Below are 22,830 nucleotides of genomic sequence, written 5' to 3'. Positions count from 1 at the left end.
TGAAATAACATTATACAACAATATTAATCACAATAAGCATGCAAAACATTCCCTAAGTAAAAGAAGTAGCACAATTAATATAACAATAAAACAACTCGGGCCTTGAGGCATGTTAATCCCTCCAACCACATTGGCACTACCAGAGCATATAGAGGGTATGCGCATGCTTAAAGTGAATGGCACATCGAGTGGCAAATCGAGTGGCAAAGCAACATGCAAAGTGAGTTTAACATTGTTTAATGCAATCAGATATTACTTTTCTGTGTGGATGTCTGGGCTGTCAAGGCCAGAAAGTAGTTTTTTGCCACTCAGTAGGCGTTCCTGCATAACCTCCTGGTTTGATGATGATGTCAGGCGCATACCCTCTATTAGCATGGATATAATTCATCCTTTGATGTATGCCAATTATGAAACTTCAAAAACGTCCTTTCAAACAACTCATGGCTTGTTCTCGGATGCCAATGTCCTATTCAAGACTGAGGAGAGACAAAGGAGGGTATGAATCTAAAAATAAAATCTGATAATTTCAAGCTATAGGGATTTTATTCTTGTGCACAGGTTTATTGTTAACCAGCAAAGTCAGTTGATGTTTTATTTGAACATATGTTTATAAGATGTTGACAGTCGCTTTAATAATACCTTGGTTGCACCCTCTGTGTACCATAATCTGTTTGGTTTATATTTTATATATATCATTTATATCAATGATATTGATACAGTAGTTGTATTGATTCTTTACCTGTGAAATGCTCAGGGTGATCTGAGAAAGAATGGTGTAACCCAGGGTTAACTCATTCCGTGCTCAGCCAATCAAATCATCACAGACACACAAAGCTGGCCAAACAGCTTTGTGTGTATCCGGAGTCAGACTCCATTTGCATGTATGGAAATGCGCCGAAAAGTGGATCGAGCAAATCATAACAATTTACTCGTCGGGAGTTCAAAGGTTAGAGGTCTTTTGATGAATGAGTGTGAGCTTCAGTTCCTGAGGGATCCTTACGGCCCTCTACCATATTGCCGAATTTCATGAAGAACTGCCAAAACTGCAAAAATGGCAGAATTTCGCCCAGGCCGTGGCGTAACGGTCTGGGCACCTGACTGGTAATCCAGTCGCAGTGTGCCGCGGGTTCGACTCCCGAGCCCGACACGGCATGTCATCCCCCCATCTCTCTCCCGTTTCCTGTCAGCCTACTGTCTGTCCCTTCAAAAAATCAATAAAAGGCGTAAGCCGCAAAAAAATATCTAAAAAAAAAAAAAAAATTGCAGAATTTCCATGGAAACAATAGGGCTTTACCTCTAATAATCTGTGAGTCACAAAGTGCTTAACAAAAGACTCGGTTTAAATGCTCACAATGTACCTGTGATTGACCCCAGTAATTTCCTTGTTTTGTTTTAAGGTATCTTGCTAAGTGAAGACAGAATGTAAAGTAAATCCAAAAATCAAACCCTTCCTGACTCTGTATTAATAGCCTATCATTAGGACTTTGCAAAAACACAGTGAAGGGATTCAAGGGAAGGACATGTCTGTTATCACTGACTAAACTAGCTATGGAAACTGGGTCACAGATTCACAGTGAGACACCCAGTAGGATGGATGTAGCAGTATAGTCTATACCTACACTAATATCTGCCACTCCCAGTTATTCTTCTACTATTCACCTGCACGGAAAATAGATTTGACGAAAGCAAGCCCTGCAATTATCTTCTGTCGTGTATTGAAAGGATAACTGCATTAGCTTAATTAGATTTGCATCATCCACTTGCTTATGCATGTAAAAACAAATCCTAACCCTTTTCAAGGAAAAAGGACACCACCTGTGGTTCCTATCATTTGTTGTGGGAAAGGGCAGCACTTCTACCATCCTGTCAGGACAACCTTGTCAATAAAAAAGAGGAGGATCAGGTTTCATCTATCCTGACTTGTGTAGCTGGTGGGTGATATATTTCGGTTGGTGCTAAGGACTGCGCCTAAATGATTGTCCTCCAGGGGATAGGCCTGGCCTCAGAGCCTTTTCACGGTATATCATCTTTCCCCCAGTCGGATGACTTCATTGTCAACTGAGCCTGTTAGAATACTGAAATTCAGCAGCCCTGACAAGGGAGGACATTTCCCCCCAGGGAAACAGACAAGCGATGCCAAGCTGGCTATTAACATTGCTGTCCTCTCAGCGTGTCAGAGTCTAGCCTTCCAGTTCGAGAAATTATGGCATGGTAATAACAGTTTTTTTGCTCGTTCAGGTATAGGCATGCCCATTCATTTTCAGTTAGTGGAAGTCCCACCGTCTAAATACTTTTGTGTTCAGCTAGATGATGAAGATGATGATGATGATGATGAACCTCACTCCCAGTGCAGCAATCAAAGGTCTTCTTAGGTACATTAATTATACTGAAATGTACAAGTCAGCAGTCAGTTATTGTCTAGTAAAACAGGCTGACAGCCAACTGCTATGTAACACATAGATGGTCGTGTTGCATTCTACTGTTGAGGGCCCTATCTCACATTGCAGTCTCATCATGGCTTGGCAGTCCAATGCCTATCACATTGCATTACCATCACTATACAGGTTAGGTAGGTAGGTTTATAATATTAACTGACTGTCTGACTGTAATGTTGTGACTCTGTAATGACTGCAATGTTGTGCAATACAGAATGTAAAAAATAATAAAGAAATAAAATGTCTATATATATATATTGTCTTAGATGACTAAATTGGATCATGGGACCCAGAAATGACTTCCTGGACTCCAGATAAATATTTCCTGCATTTAGCCATGTTTATGCTTCTCTGGTCATTTGCCTGCGGCGACAGTAGTTACGTTGTTCAGCCATTAGTTTCTGGCGTCTGTTTTGATCTGTATGGAACTTACTGACGTTTTTCCTGGACAGTCTGACATGCATGCAGAGTTATTATGGCTGCTTCTCTGTACTCATTAGGTTTATCTGCATTCAGCGTCATCTCCTCAGAAGAACTGTGTTCCATGCAGGCTGTGACTTGAAGACTCCACTTTTGTGTGTGCGTGCGTGTGTGCGTGCGTGCGTGCGTGCGTGCGTGCGTGCGTGCGTGCGTGCATGTGTGTGTGTGTGCTGTGTATTTTATAATATATACTGTATACAGTGTATACAGTATATATTATAAAATCCTCAGTGTCAGAGTTAAATTAAGGATTCTGTGTTATGTAAAATTCCTTTGACAATAGCAGATCTACAAGCTCACAAAGTGTTGTATCGCATTGTAGATCGACTATTTTCAAATCGACACGGTATAAAATAGCGCTTAATCATGTTTTCTAGCATTAATCTAAATCTGTAAAGTAAGTAAGTAACTAACTGAAGTTGTCAGATTATTGTGGTGCAGTAACTGCAATAGGCCTACTTATACATAATTATTTACTTTCCACCACTGAACACATTAAAACAGTGTCAAACATCCCTGTGCAGTGAGTGTGCTTGTGAAACTCCTGGAAGGTTTATTCAAGACAACAATGAAGGCAAAATAAGGATAGCTGGGTCTGTGGCTTGGAAAGCATGCAACATAAGCATTAAGACATGTGCACGGTGCGCTATACTAGTGCATAGAGATCGGTGTGGTCATGAGTGGTCATGAGTGATGGAAGCACAGTAATGCAAATTATATGCTATCCAAAATCCAAATGCTCACTAGCTATTATCAATTTTTACTGGTTTGTCTTTGCAAGAGTAGATGGCGAGAGAAGGAGAAATTCCTCTCTTCTCTCCTCTCCTCTCTGTATGCATGTTTTTAGGGATTGGTTGCGTGTGTGCATGTGTGTGTGTGTGTGGGGGGGCAGCTGCTTGTACGTGTGCACGTATATGTGTGTTTACAAGTTTGTGCGTGCGTGCATGCGTGCCCATGCTGACTGATGATCTTGTGGTTGTGGGGAATGGACAGAATAGGCCTCGAGGTGGTTAAGGGGACAATTATCTGTAGCAGAGTATGGAAGAGGCATTGGCAAGGAGGCATCTGGGCTTGTTGAATGAAGCTATGCTAGGATATAAACTGTGGTCCCTGGTGAAATGACTGCATCAGTTGTCCAATCCAACGCCATAGCCTTCTCCTCCCTATTGGCCCGACGCCTTATTCTGTTCAATTGGAAATCAGCTACTCCCCCATCACATCGACTCTGGGTCGGAGATGTGATGGCACACCTAAAACTTGAAAAGCTCAAATATTCTACCAGGGGCTCCGCCCAGAAATTCTTTAAGGTCTGGCAGCCATTTTTGGACTACTTTAAACAAAAATTCCCGGCTGAGGATGTTCAGGTGTAGGACTGCTGTCTAAAGGTTTAATTATTCTTGTTTGGCAAGTGACGATCTGATTGAGAACATTGTAGTGTAATGCAATATGACATGACCTTGTTACCTTTACATTTTATTTTGTCCTATTTTATTGTCTGTTTTGGTCCTGTATATTTCAGTCTTTTTTATTTTATTTAATGTTCTGTATGCTTATGTGTAGTCTAGTTGTGTATGTATGTATGTATGTTGGTGTGTGTTGAAAAAATCAATAAAAACAATTTAATAATAATATAAGGTCAAAGCACCAAGTATAATGCTTGAAAGATGTACTGAGACGCGGCATACTTTTTATATTGCATTGTATTGGGAATACATGCATATATTATTCTTGCTGATATTTATGACACAAATTCAATGCAGCTCCTTGGCATTGGCATTGCCGTTTCCCACACTGTTTTAGGGGCTTTTTTGTATATGGGCCTCTCTCTCTCACACACACACACACACACACACACACACACACACACACACACACACACACACACACACACACACACACACACACACACACACACACACACACACAAAACAAAGCTTATCTCCTTCATCGGCTGTGAAATACTGGGAGCCCGGGTTCACTGCTTTCAGAGTGAGACCAGTCTGTGTGAGTGAGAGAGAGGGCCTTTGTGATATCAGACCCTGAGACAGAAAGAGTTGCGGAGAGCTTGCCAGGATTAATGGATATTAGCACATGAACTCATGAAGTAAGCAGGAAACACCAGAGGAAATGCCTAAGTGGGTGTGTAAGGCCTCTCTGATGATGCTCATAACGTATGCCGATATGGTGGGAAAATGCAGCCGCGCTTTTCTTTAGTACAGTACGTTATGGAACTGTACTGATGTTTGATACAGTTTGAGAAAAGAATGCGTACAGTCGCTGTTTGTTTCATTTGGTTGTTTTTTGACAACACAGCTTTGATATCTACCAGTAAGACACCTGACGGCGAGAAGCGACCTCGGAATCCCACGCATCCGCCTGGGTGACGGCAGACTGCTGGGCGAGCACTGGCGCTTTGGCATGGGGGGGTCAGATCAACATATGGAATGAATTCTGTACTGGCCAATGGAGCATGTCTTGAGTGTACAGGGTTTGATGAGGTCAGATCAACATATGTCAGAACCGGTCAGCTCCATATATGGAGAACTAAGGGTTTCAGGTTTGAGGTCAGATGTAGAGTTGCTGGCCAATATTGATGACATCAGGGATCTCCATCGCTGATGATGTCACGTGATGTCATGCACGTGATGTAACTAACTGACGGGAAATGTATGTTTTCATAGTAAATGCGACCTGGGGTCGCAATTAAACCTGTGAGTGATGGTAATTATGTTAATATGGATTGGCCGGACTGATAAAAGCTGAGTTTTTACAGGTACAGTATACTATAATTCATACACATAAAACTCTATTGTCAAAAACCATGTTGTCATGGTCATTGTGCAAGTATAGCTTCTAATATTGTACCGTTTCATTTCACCAGGTCACCCCCCCCGTATTATCCACCTAGTTTGCGTTTTCCAAAACCAAGCCAAAATTGCGATTTTGCTCATGATTCAAAGAATGATATAGATAAGATCTTGAATGTTATGTGATGGGATCTAAGATGATGTCAAACATTTCTTTCTGCAGGAGCAGCCAGCCAGGTGTCTGGAGTTAGCTTCCCCTATGTGTGCTTTTTATACTCAGAGCACAGGAAGCAGCTACTGTACCATGAAAATGTCATCGCTGTCATTGGACGAGAACACTCCCAAATGTACAGTGGGTCATTTGGCTGAGTTGGCACCTCGCTGATTAAAACAAAACCTTTCTCTCCAGCTCATTGGTTGTGAAAGGCCTGACATTGTCAAGTTGGAGTGTAGCTAGTGCATTTATGCAGGCGCACAGGTGGTAAAATGTCTTCAAATAAAATGAGAGTTTCTGTTTTGATAGCAACCAAGGTGTCCAAATACCAAAAACATGTTCTAAATCCACCATTTACAGCTCATTTCACTTTGGTCCAGTAATCCGCCTTTTTCCTTTATGAAAATAATCTTTATCACCCTGGATGCTATTACTGTAGCCAGCAGTAGTGGAGCCTCTTGTGGTATGAACATGATTATTTATGTTTGACATATATACTGCTGTGAATGTTAATGGTCCTGTCAGTAGCGTTACATAAAAGTATTATGAGAGAGGAGCCAAGGGAATGCAGGGACACCGGAGGGCAGGTGTTCCATAAGCGTTTGATCATCCATCACCTCAATGCAGAAGTGAACACATATGTGTCCTTTAGCATAGATCAACCTGCACTCCCGGCCATGTCTGCTCCGAACTTGTCCTTCTTTTTTAGGTAACATATTCACAAAGGTGTTGTCTTTCCACGGATGATGGTGTCACATGGATAACTTACAGTGACTTTATAACACAGGTTTTCCTTATGTAAGGAGACCTCAGTGTCTGTTGTCATGCCAACAAAATATTTTGATCAGAGCACCGGGTTTAGGTTTTCATTATGACGAAAACGCATAGAAAGTAGATTCATAATGACTTGTATTGGCTTCAGTGGCTTGTAAGAACAATATTTTAATGCAGAAATTATAGCCTAGAATGCAGTAAGAACTTCAGAATTCTCTCCCCTCTCTAATTAAACCTGTTGCTATGTGCTGACTTCTCTCTGTTACCTTGCTGAGAAGGTTCAGTGTCCAACAGTAACCTACACCATGACCTCTGCTCTATGACCGCCATTGAATACAGCCTTTCAATTTGCACATGTGTGTAAACCTCACAACAGAGTGCCACTGTAGCAAGTAGCAACTCTCATGACTCAGGCCTGTACACGTTCCCTTTAAGAAGTAGAAATTCTTGCCTACATACTGTACTATTATTATTATTCCATTTCTTTGTGTATGTAATACATAGTATCTAGCTTCGACATAATGCGTCTATCGCTCTCCACCTACTCTGAGTATACTCTCCCCTGTCTTCTGTTGTTTTCTCCATTCCGTCTCGCTATGTCAGCTGACATTTGATTCAAAAGAATGTACAGCACACACACTTTAACTGTGGGGACCCCTCACAGCACCAGAAGGGTCCAGGCCGAACAAGGGAGTCTGGGTTCTCCTCAGGATTTGGGGATGAGGGGAAGTCTGGGTCACCAACTCCCAAGAGCTTGTTCCTGCACTGCACCTCGGACAAACTTCGACTTCTTCTGTCACAAAGGGACTTGTGTTTAAAGTTTTAAAAGCTGAGAAAGTGAAAACGTGTGTGAAGTCTTTGAACCTGCAGTGTCTGGTTGCTGACGATGGCCTTGCAATGCTTCAATTATGCTCCATTGTACAATGGTGTAGCACACTGAAAATAGCCTACAATCTACAAGCCTAGGTGTGCAATACTGTTGTACAACAAAGTATAAATTGGGCTGTTGATGCAGAATGTAGTGAGTGTTTTTTTCTTTTCAAAATCTTTTTATTAAAGTTTTTGTGACAAACCCAGGGGCAAGTATTAAACAGAGTAGACATATCAAATATGAAAATTAAAAATTAAACTCAATCCCCTATCCCACGCACCCCCCACCCACAATCCCAAGGATAGTGAGTGTTTTTCTTGTTGATCTACCCTGTATGCTGCAGTTGGTTTGTTCTCATTGACATCTCGCAGGCTGCATCATTGGTATATTTTCATTTATAAAGCCATGGCCTGTCAGCCTGGTGTCCCTATTATTTTGTGTGTCAATGGTATCGTTTTCCCTTTCACATGAACAAACATTATGGCTGCAACAGGAGAGGCTGCAGTGCATAGCTGTCACTGATGGTCAAAGTTCTTGCTAGAATATTCTAAAAAGAGCCACCAGGAGGCAAGCTCCCTCAACATCCTTTATAAAGCATGAACAGATGGAACTAGGCTGTCAGTAAGCTATACATAGTCTTGCAATTAGTTCACACACTAATTAGCTATGAGAGTAGCAAAGGCGGACCAGATTTCCCTCGAGTCTGAAACCCGCCTGAATAGGAGTAAAATGAGGTCCTAGCAGCAGCAGGAACTATCTCAAAATAAGACAGAAAAAACAGCAGCTGTAAAGTTCAAGCACTTGCTGATGAAATGTCAACAACTCTGTAAGGATGCAATGTCATGCATAAGAAGAACCCATCCCAGGGAATTTGAGTTCTTCCATTCATGCTATAAGAACATTTACTTCATAAAAAACAACTCATCTTCATGCACGTCAATCTTTTGTGTGTGTAAATAGTCTACTAATTAATGATATCTTAAATAGAAGGGGGGAGGGGGGAGTTCAGTGGCCTTGTTTGTTAGAGTGTCTGCCCTGAGACTGGGAGGTCGGGGGTTCGATCCCTGACCAAGTCATATCAAAGACTGAAGCAGTGGGACCCAGTGGCTCCCTGCTTGACACTCAGCATCAAGGGTTGGATTGGGTTTAAGTCCCTGCGACATACTAGCGTCATGTCCAGGGGGTGTACTTGTACATCAAGCTGCCTCACGCAACAGGCCCCATGGGCCTCATGGCTTGGCAAGGCTACTTACTTACTCTCCTCTCTACTCGGCCTCTGCTTGGATCAAATCTGGTTTCACTTTGGGGCCACAGGGTTCTTGAAACGGCATCATCTTCACATACACATACATATACTACGAGCATCTTACCACATGCTCATGCATCACCAGTCAAGCATAGACCTTCATTGTGGAAAGAAACCCATAAAGATCCAGTCAATGTTCCTCAATCTGTGTACATGTGTAGTGCACACGCATGCACATGCAGATGTACATGCACACCCTAGTGTGCACTGAGATGAAACCATGTGGTTAAGAATGTGGGGGAAATAAAACAATTAAACCTCTGTTAAGGGAGTGCAGGGCTGGCAGGCATCTCACATCAGGTGCAACGGAGACCCAAACAATGGAGCACTCTGGACTGGTGAACGGAACGACGGATCAATGTCATATGTATCGTTTATCATGAACAGGGCCAAACGTTTCACTTGACAGACATTCTGGACACATTAAGCATTCAAAGTGGGCGAGAGTCATGAGAAGGTCAGCTTGATACGTTCCACCTCAAATTACATCTTTGTAATCCAAATAGAGTACTCCTTTTACTTAATTTCAGATACGGTAATTATTTTTTTTTTATGGTCATTTCCCATGGTCAGAAACAGATTGGCCTGGGCCGTGGCTGAGTGGTCCAGGCACCTTGGCCGGTAGTCCAAAGTCTGGCAGTGTGCCATGGGTTCCACTCCCTATCCCGACGGCCCTCACTACATGTCACCCCCCCCCATCTCTCTCCCCATTTCCTGTCAGCCTACTGTCTGTCCCTCTATAAAAAAATATAAAATAAAGGCGAAAGGCACAAAAAAAGATTACAAAAAAAGAAACAGATCTGGGCCCTGCCTATACTGGGCATGCAATCGATACCATTGTATTCCACTGTATTTGTATGAGTCAGTCTGTTGAAATTCTAAAGGCAGAATGAATCACACATTCTCTGCATTTTGGGTCTGTTATTCTAGGCAAATCAGGATACAGATATCTCTCACGGGACAAAGGAGTAGCCTATTATTTCTGCATCTGAAACGGTCTCTAAAAGTTTTAATATGTAGATCATTGAATACCACACTGTACCCTTTTAACTGCTGATTGTTCAATACTGTCTGTGGTTAACACTATCACCCTGAAACTGAGGAATACCGGTACATTTTCTGGCATCTTATGAAAGCTGCAGTCCTTGGAACATTAACTATTCATGCACTTGTAGTCCCCTGGAGGGACGGGATTGGGAATCCCGCCAGTTTACCAGAAGGAACGTCCCAGGGAAACAGATCCAGATCTAAGAGCTCAGGGTGGAGTACACAACCTTGCCGTTTCCCTTCAACTTATAACTGCTCTGTTACTACAAAAACATTACTTCTGATTTATATTTCACGTTTTGAGAATTTATTGGATAACTATTATTCAGAGCAATTACGTTTCTTTACAGAAATTACCATATTAGAGCATTTCTATGGGAAATCACTTCATTGCCATGGGTTAGAGTTAGTGGAGGAATTTCTTGTTTGTGTAGATCATTTATACCCTCCAAATGTACACACACATTATTGCAGGTAATTCCTAACTCATACCAACTTTTGACCTCCTACTGCCCTGATTTTAAACTCAACCTTTATTCAGCTTAAACAGCTCCACCCACATCAATTTCCTCCCTGCCACGCCGCACGCACGCGCACGCACGCACGCACACACACACACACACACACACACACACACACACACCAGGCAATTCTAGGCACACACTTCTAGGACTCACACTCCAACTAGGAGTCCCTTCAGGACTTCCCTGCCTCAACCCATCACCCGTCTGTCACCCTGCATTAGCCTTCTTTACACCGCAACAGCAGCCATGATCAATCTGGGAGTGTCCCCATGGAAACCTGTGGGTGTAGTCCCAGTGCAGGATCTTGAACCTGGTCTGGAGAATTTGATCCAACCAGGAGAGAGAACTTGCAACAGGATACAGATTAAACAAGTGAAATTGGAAGAAATGAGCAGACACAATTGGAAGTGGAAGCTGAACATGATTCAACCCACCTGAAAATGTATTTTCTGTTTATTTAAGAGCTGGTAGAGAAGGGGAGACCTCTGTCACTGAACAAACACTATAACAATGATTATTTGATCAGAATATATAGTGCTGTAACCGTTTTACTGTTTTAACCAAAGAGTATCAGTTACCCTACTATACATTGGCTATTTGAAACATTTTAACAGGACAAATCCTCAATGGGGGTCCCCATGGCACCACATATTTTCAAATGGGGGTCCATGCACAGCCAAATACATATAATTTGGGGGTCAAATTACATGAAAAAGATTGGGCGACCATAAATCGGACGAGGCAACTGAGTGGGTCACACTGAGCATACCTTAACTCCCTCATTCTTTAGTGACAGAGGGGCTTTTTATGTTCTGTTTTAGTCCTGAGTAAATTATGGAAGCGAGAGACTTGGATACAGTTATTCTATGGCTGTGGCTGCCCCTGAGGTTGTGTGGGTTGTCTGGACGGCCTCCACAGAGACAAACCAGATGTCTACTTGGGGGCCGGCTGTGTAGACCTGTGTGTGTGTGTGTGTGTGTGTGTGCGTGCGTGCGTGTGTGTGCGTGTGTGTGTGTGTGTGAGTGTGTGTGTGTGTGTGTGTGTGTGTGTGTGTGTGTGTGTGTGTGTGTGTGTGTGTGTGTGTGTGTGTGTGTGTGTGTGTGTGTGTGTGTGTGTTGCGTGCGTGCGTGTGCGTGTGTGCGTGCGTGCGTGCGTTTGTGTGTTTGTGTGTGAGACAGAGAGAGAGAGAGAGAGAGATACTTGATCACATCTGGGTCAAGTATTATTGGCAGTCATACAATTCTTAGCACTTTTTTTCCTGCATGGAGTAGGCTACCAGAGGTGTTGCCTGGATTTCTACATTGGACAATGCATATGGAGCGCTAGAAGTTCAGACGATCAAAGTGAAAGATAAAATGTGCTTACACTAGGTGACTTTATTACCCGAGACTATACCCTTATTACCCTGCCAAAAGAAAATATCTAGAAACATTTTTTTAACTTCTTTTGATCTTGATCTTTGATCTTTTGATCACATCCTTTCTGTTTGAAGACCTTCATTTGGTCAGCTATTTTCACTGCATTGGGTCCCGGGTGGGGAGACATCAAATGTCTCTTTTGGGTCTCGAGCCAAAAGTTTGGGAACCACTAGCTGGCTGCCCGCCTGCCCTACACCACCCAGATCTCCTGCAGCATATACAGTATGAATTGACACATTTAACCTCTCCACTACTATAATAAAGGTTCAAGCATGGCCATAGTCTATGGGGCCGTGCAGTTGTTGCAAGCGTGTTTCTGTTAAACCCCCATGAGTGAATCTATTTTCCGAGGCACCTCTGACACTCATCTGGACAACAACAATGTCCCCTTTCTCTACTCTGCCTCACGCTTGGCTGGACTCTGTGAATACAGCCCAGGGTATGATAATCTAAACCCCTGAACCCCCACTCAGTCAGCCAACACATACTGCGCGCGCGCGCGCACACACACACACACACACACACACACACACACACACACACACACACACACACACACACACACACACACACACACACACACACACACACACACACACGTTGGAGTTCACAAAAACTATACAGGTAAGTGTTGCTTGTACAATAGAGGAACACAGTATGCACACACGTGCATGTGATCAAGAAAACACTATCACAATTTACATGATTCTAATTACACACACACCTGGGTGAGGAGCAGACACAACAGCAGCTTACACAGACCAAACAAATCAAAATCACCCATTCAATCAACAACAAAGTTACAACATTGCCCCCATGTGGAGATAAGGAGATAAGGAGCAGAGGTTAGAAAACTAACTTCATGCATTCAATTGAACAATGAATAACATTGGTGGAGAGCAACACCTATACCATATCAGCTGCAACACCTATACCATATGAGCTACCAGTACTTACCCGCACGACTTAACCATCCATCCATCTTCAACCGCTTGTCCGTAGTCGGGTCATGGGGGCAACAGCTCCACCAGAGAGCACGACTTGCCACACCCAAACCGTGCTACTCCTTCGCTGAGTTGACAGTATCGAACCTATTGTGACCAAGAGGCAATATATATATTATATATTTATGGACTGAGCTATCACAGTCAAATGTGCAATGGAGTCAGCCTACTGTATATAAATTATCTTGACTGAACCTGCTGCCATAGGTTGACATAGATGGCATAGACCAGGACACTATAGCTGAAAATAACAGCTGTAGTTGCACAAATTTGATGGAAACAATAGTGAGATTGTAATTGTAAACAATGAAAAGATGACAGGGCGGTCCTTCATTTGGCGCAGTGACAAGACAGGAGGCGTAGGTTTGTTCGCTGCCGTTCTCACTGCTGTTTTATTGAATTTAAGATGTCACACCAAACAAACAAAAAGTGGCATACTGTGTTTTACATCTGAGTATGAAATGAAAGTTATTTTCGCTAGCCTGGCATGACAAGACTAATATCACTACGTAGATATTAGTATGGGCCCTGATTTCGTGCCCCAATCCAATCACAACCGAGCGGGGGCAGACCAAATCTGACAAGAACAAATTTACAGTATTTCTTTCACTGGCTCGTCTGGTTTCCAGACTATATATTTTTATTATTGTATTATATATGTTATTTTTGGTGAGACCGTGAGTGACCTCGGTTGTAGAATGAAGCATGAATTGGGCTTAAGACATCAGCGCTTGTGTTAGTTACACACTTAGGCTAACATCAGCCCGAGGAGAAGTGGTAAATTAGGAGAGTAGCGTAACAACAAGGTGTTTGAACATGCCTCTTCAAATGAAGGGTAATGAGGCCTGACAAAAGAAACATGCTTATTTCTCTGCGAAGTCAAGCTAGCCACAGCAGGTCCTTAAAGTACACGTATAGGCTACGACTTCCGCGTTAGCATTTGCATGGAATGTGGGTCATGTGATACACTTACTGCATCCCGACTGGCACATTTCACGTCCGGCCTACAGTCAGACAGTGTGTTTGTCCTCAGCTGTGGAACACCGAACATCATGATTAATACTTCCTCACAATGTATTGCATCCGCAATGTGTTGCATGTGCATGCATGTGTCTGTAACCATGCCATACACTGCAGTACTTCTAAATAAGGAAAGTGTGTGAACAGTAGCCGTGTTGTCGGTGGAATGCCTCGCCTCGGTCGTGTTTGGGCAGGCGTGACATTGCTGCCCAGCAACAACACAGGCATCAACTGAACCAGAACATCAGGGTCAATTCACTTTCAATCCATGCAATTCAAAATAAAACCTATTATTTCCATGTGGAAAGAGATCAAATCTTTTTTAATTCTTAAGAAAAAAAACCTTCATTAAACAGGAAGGGGGTTGACCCCAGCCTGTTGAACATGCATCTCTGTCTCCATCTATCATGCCTCCATTTTGCCTTTTACATTCATATGGAATTTGAGCAGACAGGAACAGCTAATGCCATTATTAATGATGTGTGAACAGACAGATGGGTCTTAAGTTTGAGTCAACACACTCTGAATAACATTAACCTGTCCCTCATGCAGCACGGTATGTCTGCACTTAGCCATTCACTTCTGTACACATATACACAACTGTTGATTTCTTTAATGGCAATTATTGTTATCTCTACCAGCAGATCATGTTTTCACTGGTGTGTGTGTGTGTGTGTGTGTGTGTGTTCATACTGGTGCACAGCTCCAACATTGTCATCACATACAGAGAAAAAGATGGAGCGAGGTAGGGCAGGCCTCCTGGCAGAGATTTGCGCTCTACTGAGTGCCCCTTTTAGTTGAAGGACTCCAAAGAGAATGATAATATAGTTTTGGGTGAAAATGGTCAAAGTCACAATCAAGATGACAAAATACATAAAAGAACATACATGAAAGGATAGCTGAAATATACATCACAATAAAATACAGTAGGCCTACAGTACCATAGTTCAGTAGTGTACTGTACATACATTGATATTCTGAAAGGTCCATTTGTTTTAAAATAGAACACATACAATTAAAGAGTAATTTACAGTATGCTGAGTGGAGGAGATGAGTGAAAGTTAATTTAGGAAGAAAATCAGTGTCTGGATTTATGTAGCTGTGTGTGTGTGTGTGTGTGTGTGTGTGGGGGGGGTGTCTTGTGTGCCTATGTTGTGTGGCATGTGGGTCGGCCTACTTTTGATGTGTTTGCCTTGAACTGTCAGTGCGTGCACATACTTCAATCTCTTTTGTTACAGGTGACAATTTAATTGCTGGCCTCGCCCTGTCCAAGATTTCTTACTCCCTGATACCCTGGTGGCAAATTCTGACAGGTCTGTCTGTGCATCATCTCCTCAGACTCGGCGCTAGCGGCTAGTCCCAGCAGTACTACCCCCCGCCCAAGCCTTTGATTGGCCATGCATGATCCAACACATTCCTCTATGTTTGTGTCCAAACAGACATGAGGCAGAGGGGGAGTTCTGGTGTTGACAGTTTGACTGATCTGTGTCTTCTCTGTCTCTGTAATGTTATTCCCGCCTTCGGTCTGATGAATGCAGGAAATCGCAACAATAAAATCCATTGGTGTCAGAAGACCCACCATGACTACAGCGGTAGCTCAAAGTGCTTAACTCTGTGCTGATATAAATATAATCATATTCGTGTGCATTTAGACGGTCTATGTACACATGTTGAGTGTAAAGGATGGATGAGGCTTTACCTCTTTGTCCATGTCACAAAGAGACCTCCTTAAACGGGGGTCCCCCAGGGGTCTGTACCCCTTTAATTTATCTCCATATTTGGCCATAAAACACATACACACACACGCATGCACGCACACACACACACTCTCGCACGCACAGACAGACTCACTGATTGATTGATTGATTGATTGATTGATTGATTGACAACCCGACATGGACAAACATAATGCCTCTGGGTTCCAGCCATAGGATTAAATGTTAAAATACTCATAATGTAGTGAAAAAGTGCTTCTCAAAGTGAGGTCTGGGGACCCCCAGGGGTCCTAGAGGGGATACCAGGGGGTCCCCAGCTAAAAAACATTTAATACAGTAGCCTATAGAGCATCAAAACGAGTTCAACTACTTTAACTTATACAGTATTTTGGCTATTAAAAAAACAACAGATCTACGGCTCGTAGATCTTCTATTTTTGAACAAAATTTAGAAAAATTACAAACTTTTATTTCAATTATTACTATTTTAACATCATTAATCTTCTCTTATGGGGTCCCTTGTACTTGCAACATTCCCTGTGTTTCTTCACTAGTCTGATCCAGAAGAACACAGTTTGCCGGCCACTGCTACAGAGCTGACAATGAAGTTATATCTTCCCTTCTTCTCTGGAATCCTGCCTCAAAGCAGACCAGAGGTATAAAACTGTCGTTAGAAAACTGTCGTTCAACCACCAGTGGTCCTTGAGGCGGTTCCAGGTGGTTCCCAAGTAAATTATGGAAAGTTTTTAACCAAATCGTCCCTTTTTTTAACTCTTGATTTCATTTATAATTTGGTTTCATTTTACGCTCTCAAGACTCAAGATTACATTATTGTTAAACATCATTACTTAATTTACAAGAAAGAGTAGAATAATTGTTGAAATTGAGAACAAGACATTAGTTTTGGGTCTGAGTCTAAATCTCATCAAATGGTGATCCATGGCTCAAATGCTGAATATAATGAGCCTTGATATGAAAAGGTTGAAAACCATTTAGGAAAGAGGCTCACAGCTCATACACGTTAGATAGGACAGTGCTGCCATCTACTGGCAGAGTTCAAGCCTTCAAACATTTGCACAAGCATTCATTTGTGTGCAGTACAATGCATTGTGATTGTATGCAAGCTGTTGATTCAAACAAACTGCAAATTGTAGCATACTAAACTGAATAATGTGTGTGTGTGTGTGTGTGTGTGTGTGTGTGTGTGTGTGTGTGTGTGTGTGTGTGTGTGTGTGTGTGTGTGTGTGTGTGTGTGTGTGTGTGTGTGTGTGTGTGTGTGTGTGTGTGTGTGTGTGAATAATGTGTGCGTGTGTGTGTGTGTGGGGGGGGGGGGCTGCGGGCTGGACGTGTTTGATTGATTGATTGAAATATTTATTAACAGTTTGTAGAATTTACAGTACATTTTAAGCACAAACTCAATACAAAGACTGTCAACTGTGAGTGGACGACCCAATTAAGCATTACACTTGTTTACAACAGGGTCCACATTGTTCAATTCATCAAAACATTTAAAGACAGACATTTAGAGACATACAAATAGACATTTCTATGTAGCTAAAGTACAGAACAGGAATTCATCATATGGGAAGCAAAAAAGGGAAAAGATACAATATACAGTGAGGGAAAATGGGGGGGGGGGGGGGGGGGGGATTCAGATTTTACAGAGGCCAGTTTCGAATTGCAGCCATCCGTAGGTGCCCTTTGAGAGCGGTTTTGAAGGAGTCAAGGGATTCACATGTCTTAATGACTGTTGGTAGGGCGTTCCACATTTTGGTGGCATAGGAGCGAAAAGAATTTAGTCCCTTGTTTGTGCCGAATCTGGGTTGTACATGGTTTGTTGCACTCCCTCTGGTGTTGTGGGTGTGGACTTCGTTTACATTAAGGAAGTATTTAGACAGGTACATGGGTATCTTGGTGGTGTATCGAATCTTGTGGACCAGACCCATTGCAAGATGCTGTACTCTGTCGTCGACCCTAAGCCATCCCAGCCTGTCAAAGTGGGCAGGGGTGAGGTGGGTTCGGGGGGTGAGGTCAAGTAGGAGCCTGACCAGTTTGTTTTGGGAGGTCTGGAGCCTTGTTTTAAGGGCCTTTGAGGTGCTGTGGTACCAAGAGGTGGATGCATAGTCAAAGAAACCTTGTACGAGGGCTCCTGTTAAGGTCTTCAAGGTGTTTTTGCTGACCAGTGAGGAGATCCTGTAAAGGAATCTTGTTCTTTGATTGACTTTTTTGATTACGTTGGTGGCCATTTTATCACCGGAAAGATTGGCCTCCAGGATGGAACCTAGGTAGGTAATTTCATCTTTTCGTGTGATAATATTGTCACCCACTCTAACCAAGAAGCCATCTGCCTTGCTGAGTTTACTATTTGATCCGAAGAGGATGGATTCAGTTTTTCCCAGGTGTAAGGATAGTTTGTTATCAGCGAGCCAGGTGCAGATTCTACCGAGTTCAGAGCTGAGGGTCTTTTCAACCTGCAGTTTGTTCCTGTCCGAGACCAGCAGTGCTGAGTCATCTGCGAACAGGAACAAGTTGCAGTCACAAGCTGAAGTCATGTCGTTAACATAAATTAGGAACAGTAAAGGCCCTAGTATGCTTCCTTGTGGGACGCCACAGCTCACTGGGAGGGGAGGGGACAGTGTTCCGTTCACCTCCACCATCTGTTCTCTCCCCTCCAGGTAGGATTGCATCCAGCTCACTGATGTGCTATCAAAACCAATAGCTTTAAGCTTGTTAACCAGTATGGAGTGGTTCACGGTGTCAAAAGCCTTTTGGAGGTCCAGCATGACCATGCCGCAGTATTTTCCAGCATCCACCTCGTGTTTGATGTGATCGCTCAAATAGAGGAGGCATGTGTCAGTGGAGTGGGATGTTCTGAAACCAGATTGGAACTCGTACAGCAATTTATTAGAGGCAAGATACTTTTCAACCTGTTCATAGACTATTTTTTCCATCACTTTCGAGATGGAGCTTAGAATAGAAATAGGGCGGTAGTTGCCGGGTTCTAATTTACTCCCTTTTTTGTACAAGGGGGTTACTTTGGCCAGTTTAAAATCTTGGGGGACCTGTCCCTGTTTGATGGAGAGGTTAACTATGTGGGTGATGACTGGAGCTATGGAAAAGGCTGAGTCTCTGAGAAATTTGGAGGGAATATTGTCATGGCCAGTGGCCTTGTGGGGTTGGAGGGCACTCAGTTTTTTAAGTACCTCCTCGGTTGTTACCATTGTCATTTTAAAATCATCTTTACAAACACCAAGGTTTTTGTAGAAGGCTTTGATGTGCTCTACACCAAAACGCCCAGAGTGGGAGGGCAGTTTGCTAACCAGCTTTGTTGCAATGTTTGTAAAGAAGATGTTCAAGTGGTTGGCTACATCGAGTTTGTCAGTGATGAGGGTGTTATTCGATTTGATGTTTATGTTAGTAAACCTGGTTTTTAGTTTCCGACCACAGCCTAGTTGATTGTTTAGTAACTTCCATAGCTCCCGAGGATTGTTTTTGATTTCCTCGGCTTTATCATTGATAAAGTTACATGTCTAACTGTGTTCTGTAGAATTACTAGAATCATAGCCAGGCAAACCGTCATATTCAGATGTTGACTATAGGTGGCGCTAATGTTTCATAATCTGAATTATTCTCAGTTACCTCAAACTGATTTGTGGCAGTGGACATATTTCAAAGATTATGGAAATCACATAACATAACACGCACATGAATAGCAAACGCACGCGCACACACACACACACACACACACACACACACACACACACACACACACACACACACACACACACACACACACACACACACACACACAGTATCACAAAGGGCAATACAACATGTCTCTTCAAGCTGATGGAAAGATGGGCCCTCCCTGGCTACCCACATAATACAAACACAAACATGGGTCAGATGTTCCTGCCCTAAAGAGTGCCCCCCACCAACCTGGCCCTTGGCAGCCCTCGCATCCGATCTCACCCCCTGGGGCACCTACTGGCCTGAAGTGGCCTCCTTACTGCTGAGCCAAAAAGGGATACAAGTCATCCAGGGAAGGTTTCTGACATATGATCCAGCATCTGTGATGTCATTAACAGCTGACTTGTCATAAGACCTTTGTGAAAGAGGGGAGAAGAGAGGGGAGGGGGGGGGGGGTTGTGTTGGGTAGAGGGGGAACGAGGAGAGGGCCTTATGTTCAACAGACCCTTAGTTGGAATGCTGCAAGATTAAACTCAATGACTGCCATCAGAAAGTGATTCTATAATCTATCATAATACCATAATCTAGGCCTGGGGATTGACAGACTTTGACCGTTCTCACAGGTGTATAATAAACCCCATTCATCCTTCCACTGTGTATTCCCTATGTGTGAGTGAGTGTGCATGTGTGGGCACAGAAGTGGTCCTAAACTTGGAGTGTTGGTCCTAGAAATGTGTGTGTGTGTGTGTGTGTGTGTGTGTGTGTGTGTGTGTGTGTGTGTGTGTGTGTGTGTGCGAGCGAGAGTGCGTGCGTGTGCATGTTCATGCACATTTCCTTCTAATTCCTACCCCATGGGCATATGTTTACTTCTTGTTCAACAAAGCATTATATTCATTGCTCAGGGGTTGAGAGGCAGATTATCTGAGCCTAACCTTTAGCCAGTTAACTAACTGACAGCTCAAGGGGCAGGGGTTGCATAACACCTTACGCGCTAACTAACAGTTTCTTAATATTGGAATAAAAAGGACATATTCACAGGCTGGAGACATGGGACACCCAGGATATACCAAGCACATGGTGTGGGGACGGGGAGGGGGTGGAGATGGTAGAGAATATCAGCCTGGAAGGCATTCACCTCCGTCTCTGTGCAAAGTTTTGCAAGAATTTGGTTTAAAAAGGAAAAAGGAAGGTCAGGTTGAGAAATGACAGAGGCATGGAATGTAGTGCCCTTGCATCAAGGCTACACGTCATTGACTGAAGCATCTACTGCCAATGGGCGCACATTTTCCTTTCAACATAGTCAATGCATTACCTCTTCAGTATTCACATGCAGAAGTGTAACCTTTAGATCAGGGACAAGTAGAGTGACAAAAGAGCAAATCTCTAGGTATTAACATTTAAACAAAATGATGGTTCTAAGAATGTATGTTGTCAAATGTCAATGTCAAATTGAAAGCCAAATTGTAAATCCCATACAATGGGCTTTAAAGGTTCACAGGGGTCAACTTACAACTTCACACATTACGAAAGCAGAGAGCTCAAGAATAATCCTTATTTGTACCCCATTCTTTGTAAGCATTGTTGGGCCACTTTCTTAGGTGTATTTCATACCCCCGGGACATATCTATATTTCTGGGAAGTACACACCATGCAGCAGTTGTGCCGGCACATTGGCTGCTAAAGACTAAACGAGTTCTTAGGCATGCCAGACAGCATTTACAGTCATGGTATATGAGAATCAATAATGATGTCAATGGAGTCATAGAAAAACCAGACATCTGTAAATAACAACTTGAAAGTAATTATCTTTAGACAAGTTATTAAAGCTGTAAATATCTGTTCAACTGCTGCTGCCACATGGGAAATGACTGCATGAGTCCAGGGACTGTTAGATGGGAAACTGTGCTTTTGCAACTATCTTATTCCATCATCATTAATATTGTGAATTCCGCAGATGAGGTCATAAAATGGATGCAGGATGTCTGTTCTTCATCCCTATCCTATGACACCCTATAGGTTGCTTACCTGCCAGGTAAGTGCACCCTCTTCCCCAACCTGGCTTCCAAGCTGTGGAATGACCTATCTGACTCAGTCAGCACTATAGACTCACCCAATTTCTGCTAGTCTGAAAACTCTCCTCTTCAGTTTCTACCTTGCATAGCGAATGTGGGGCAGAGAAAACCAAAACCCAACACTTATGTCAAATCACACATTTTCGTTGACTGGTGAATGGTGATACAAACATCATTATTGACTATTAAGGAATTAACTTTGGAGATTACAGAGATTGTTTTGTGACAGAAATCAGAAAGACGGAGAAAGGTAGACAATGAATGCAAGAGGCAGGCAGACATACAATATTATTAGGGCATGCCTGCTGGTGCTACTTTGCATGGTACTGAGTGCACCTTTTTACTATTCCTTGTGTAACAACATTTGTGCTTGTGTAACACGTAATTGTTTCCTCTTACCCTGTTGTTTGTTGCACAGCATTAATGCCACTAAATCCAATCTTGCATTTTGCAAGTCACTCTGGAGAAGAGCGTCTGCTAAATGCCACTATTGAAAATTATAATCCGTTCTATAGCGTGTTATATTCTGTAACTCATAGACATTTGTTTTATATACAGCCTGGAGTGAGAGATACTGAGTTGATACTGGTTTTTCTTTTTAATATATGGTGCATTTATTTTATTTTACAATATCATACGTTAACGGTATGCATGTAGGATCTGCTTAAAGACTTTGGTCATACATACAAGTATAGACATGAAAAAAAGGATGAACATTGATGTAAGTCTGCCTATATGGAATCATTTAGAGGCAAATAAAACATTCACACTTTATGCTGCAGTCCACTTGTTGTTACATAGGCTAATACAATTCAAATGTGAATGGAATGGAGAAATCATATCATCCACGCGCGCACGCACACACACACACACACAACACAGTCACACACGCACACGCACACAACCTATTGCCCTCCAATCCAGATTCCAGATGTGGTCTGGAAAAATGAGTAGCCTAGGGCAGGTTTATACTCGTATGGTTCTGCAGAAATGGCTGCACCAGTGGACCTCACACAAAAAGCATTTGATTTGGCCCAGGCCGTAGCGTAACGGTCTGGGCACCGGACTGGTAATCCAGTCGCAGTGTGCCGCGGGTTCGACTCCCGGACCCGACACGGCCTTTACTGCATGTCATCCCCCCATCTCTCTCCCGTTTCCTGTCAGCCTACTGTCTGTCCCTTCAAAAATCAATAAAAGGCGTAAGCCACAAAAAAAATATCTTAAAAAAAAAAAAAAAAAGCATTTGATTTAATGGTCTGAACTATTTTTGCATTTCATTATGGTAATTTCAAGTTGATATAGGCGAATGACCCAAAATGCCTCTTATAATGGGACTGATGCAGAAGCAAAGGCAATGGACATTGATGTAGCCTACATAAACATCACTAAATCAATGTAGCACAAAGCACACACTGCAGAGCTGTTTACCAGGTGGAAAGTCTGGTGACACGAGG

Source organism: Protomyctophum parallelum (assembly GCF_964188405.1).
Source record: "Protomyctophum parallelum genome assembly, chromosome: 19".
Lineage (NCBI taxonomy): Eukaryota > Metazoa > Chordata > Actinopteri > Myctophiformes > Myctophidae > Protomyctophum > Protomyctophum parallelum.
The sequence above is the reverse complement of the archived record's forward strand: the minus strand, read 5'-3'. Positions refer to the sequence as shown.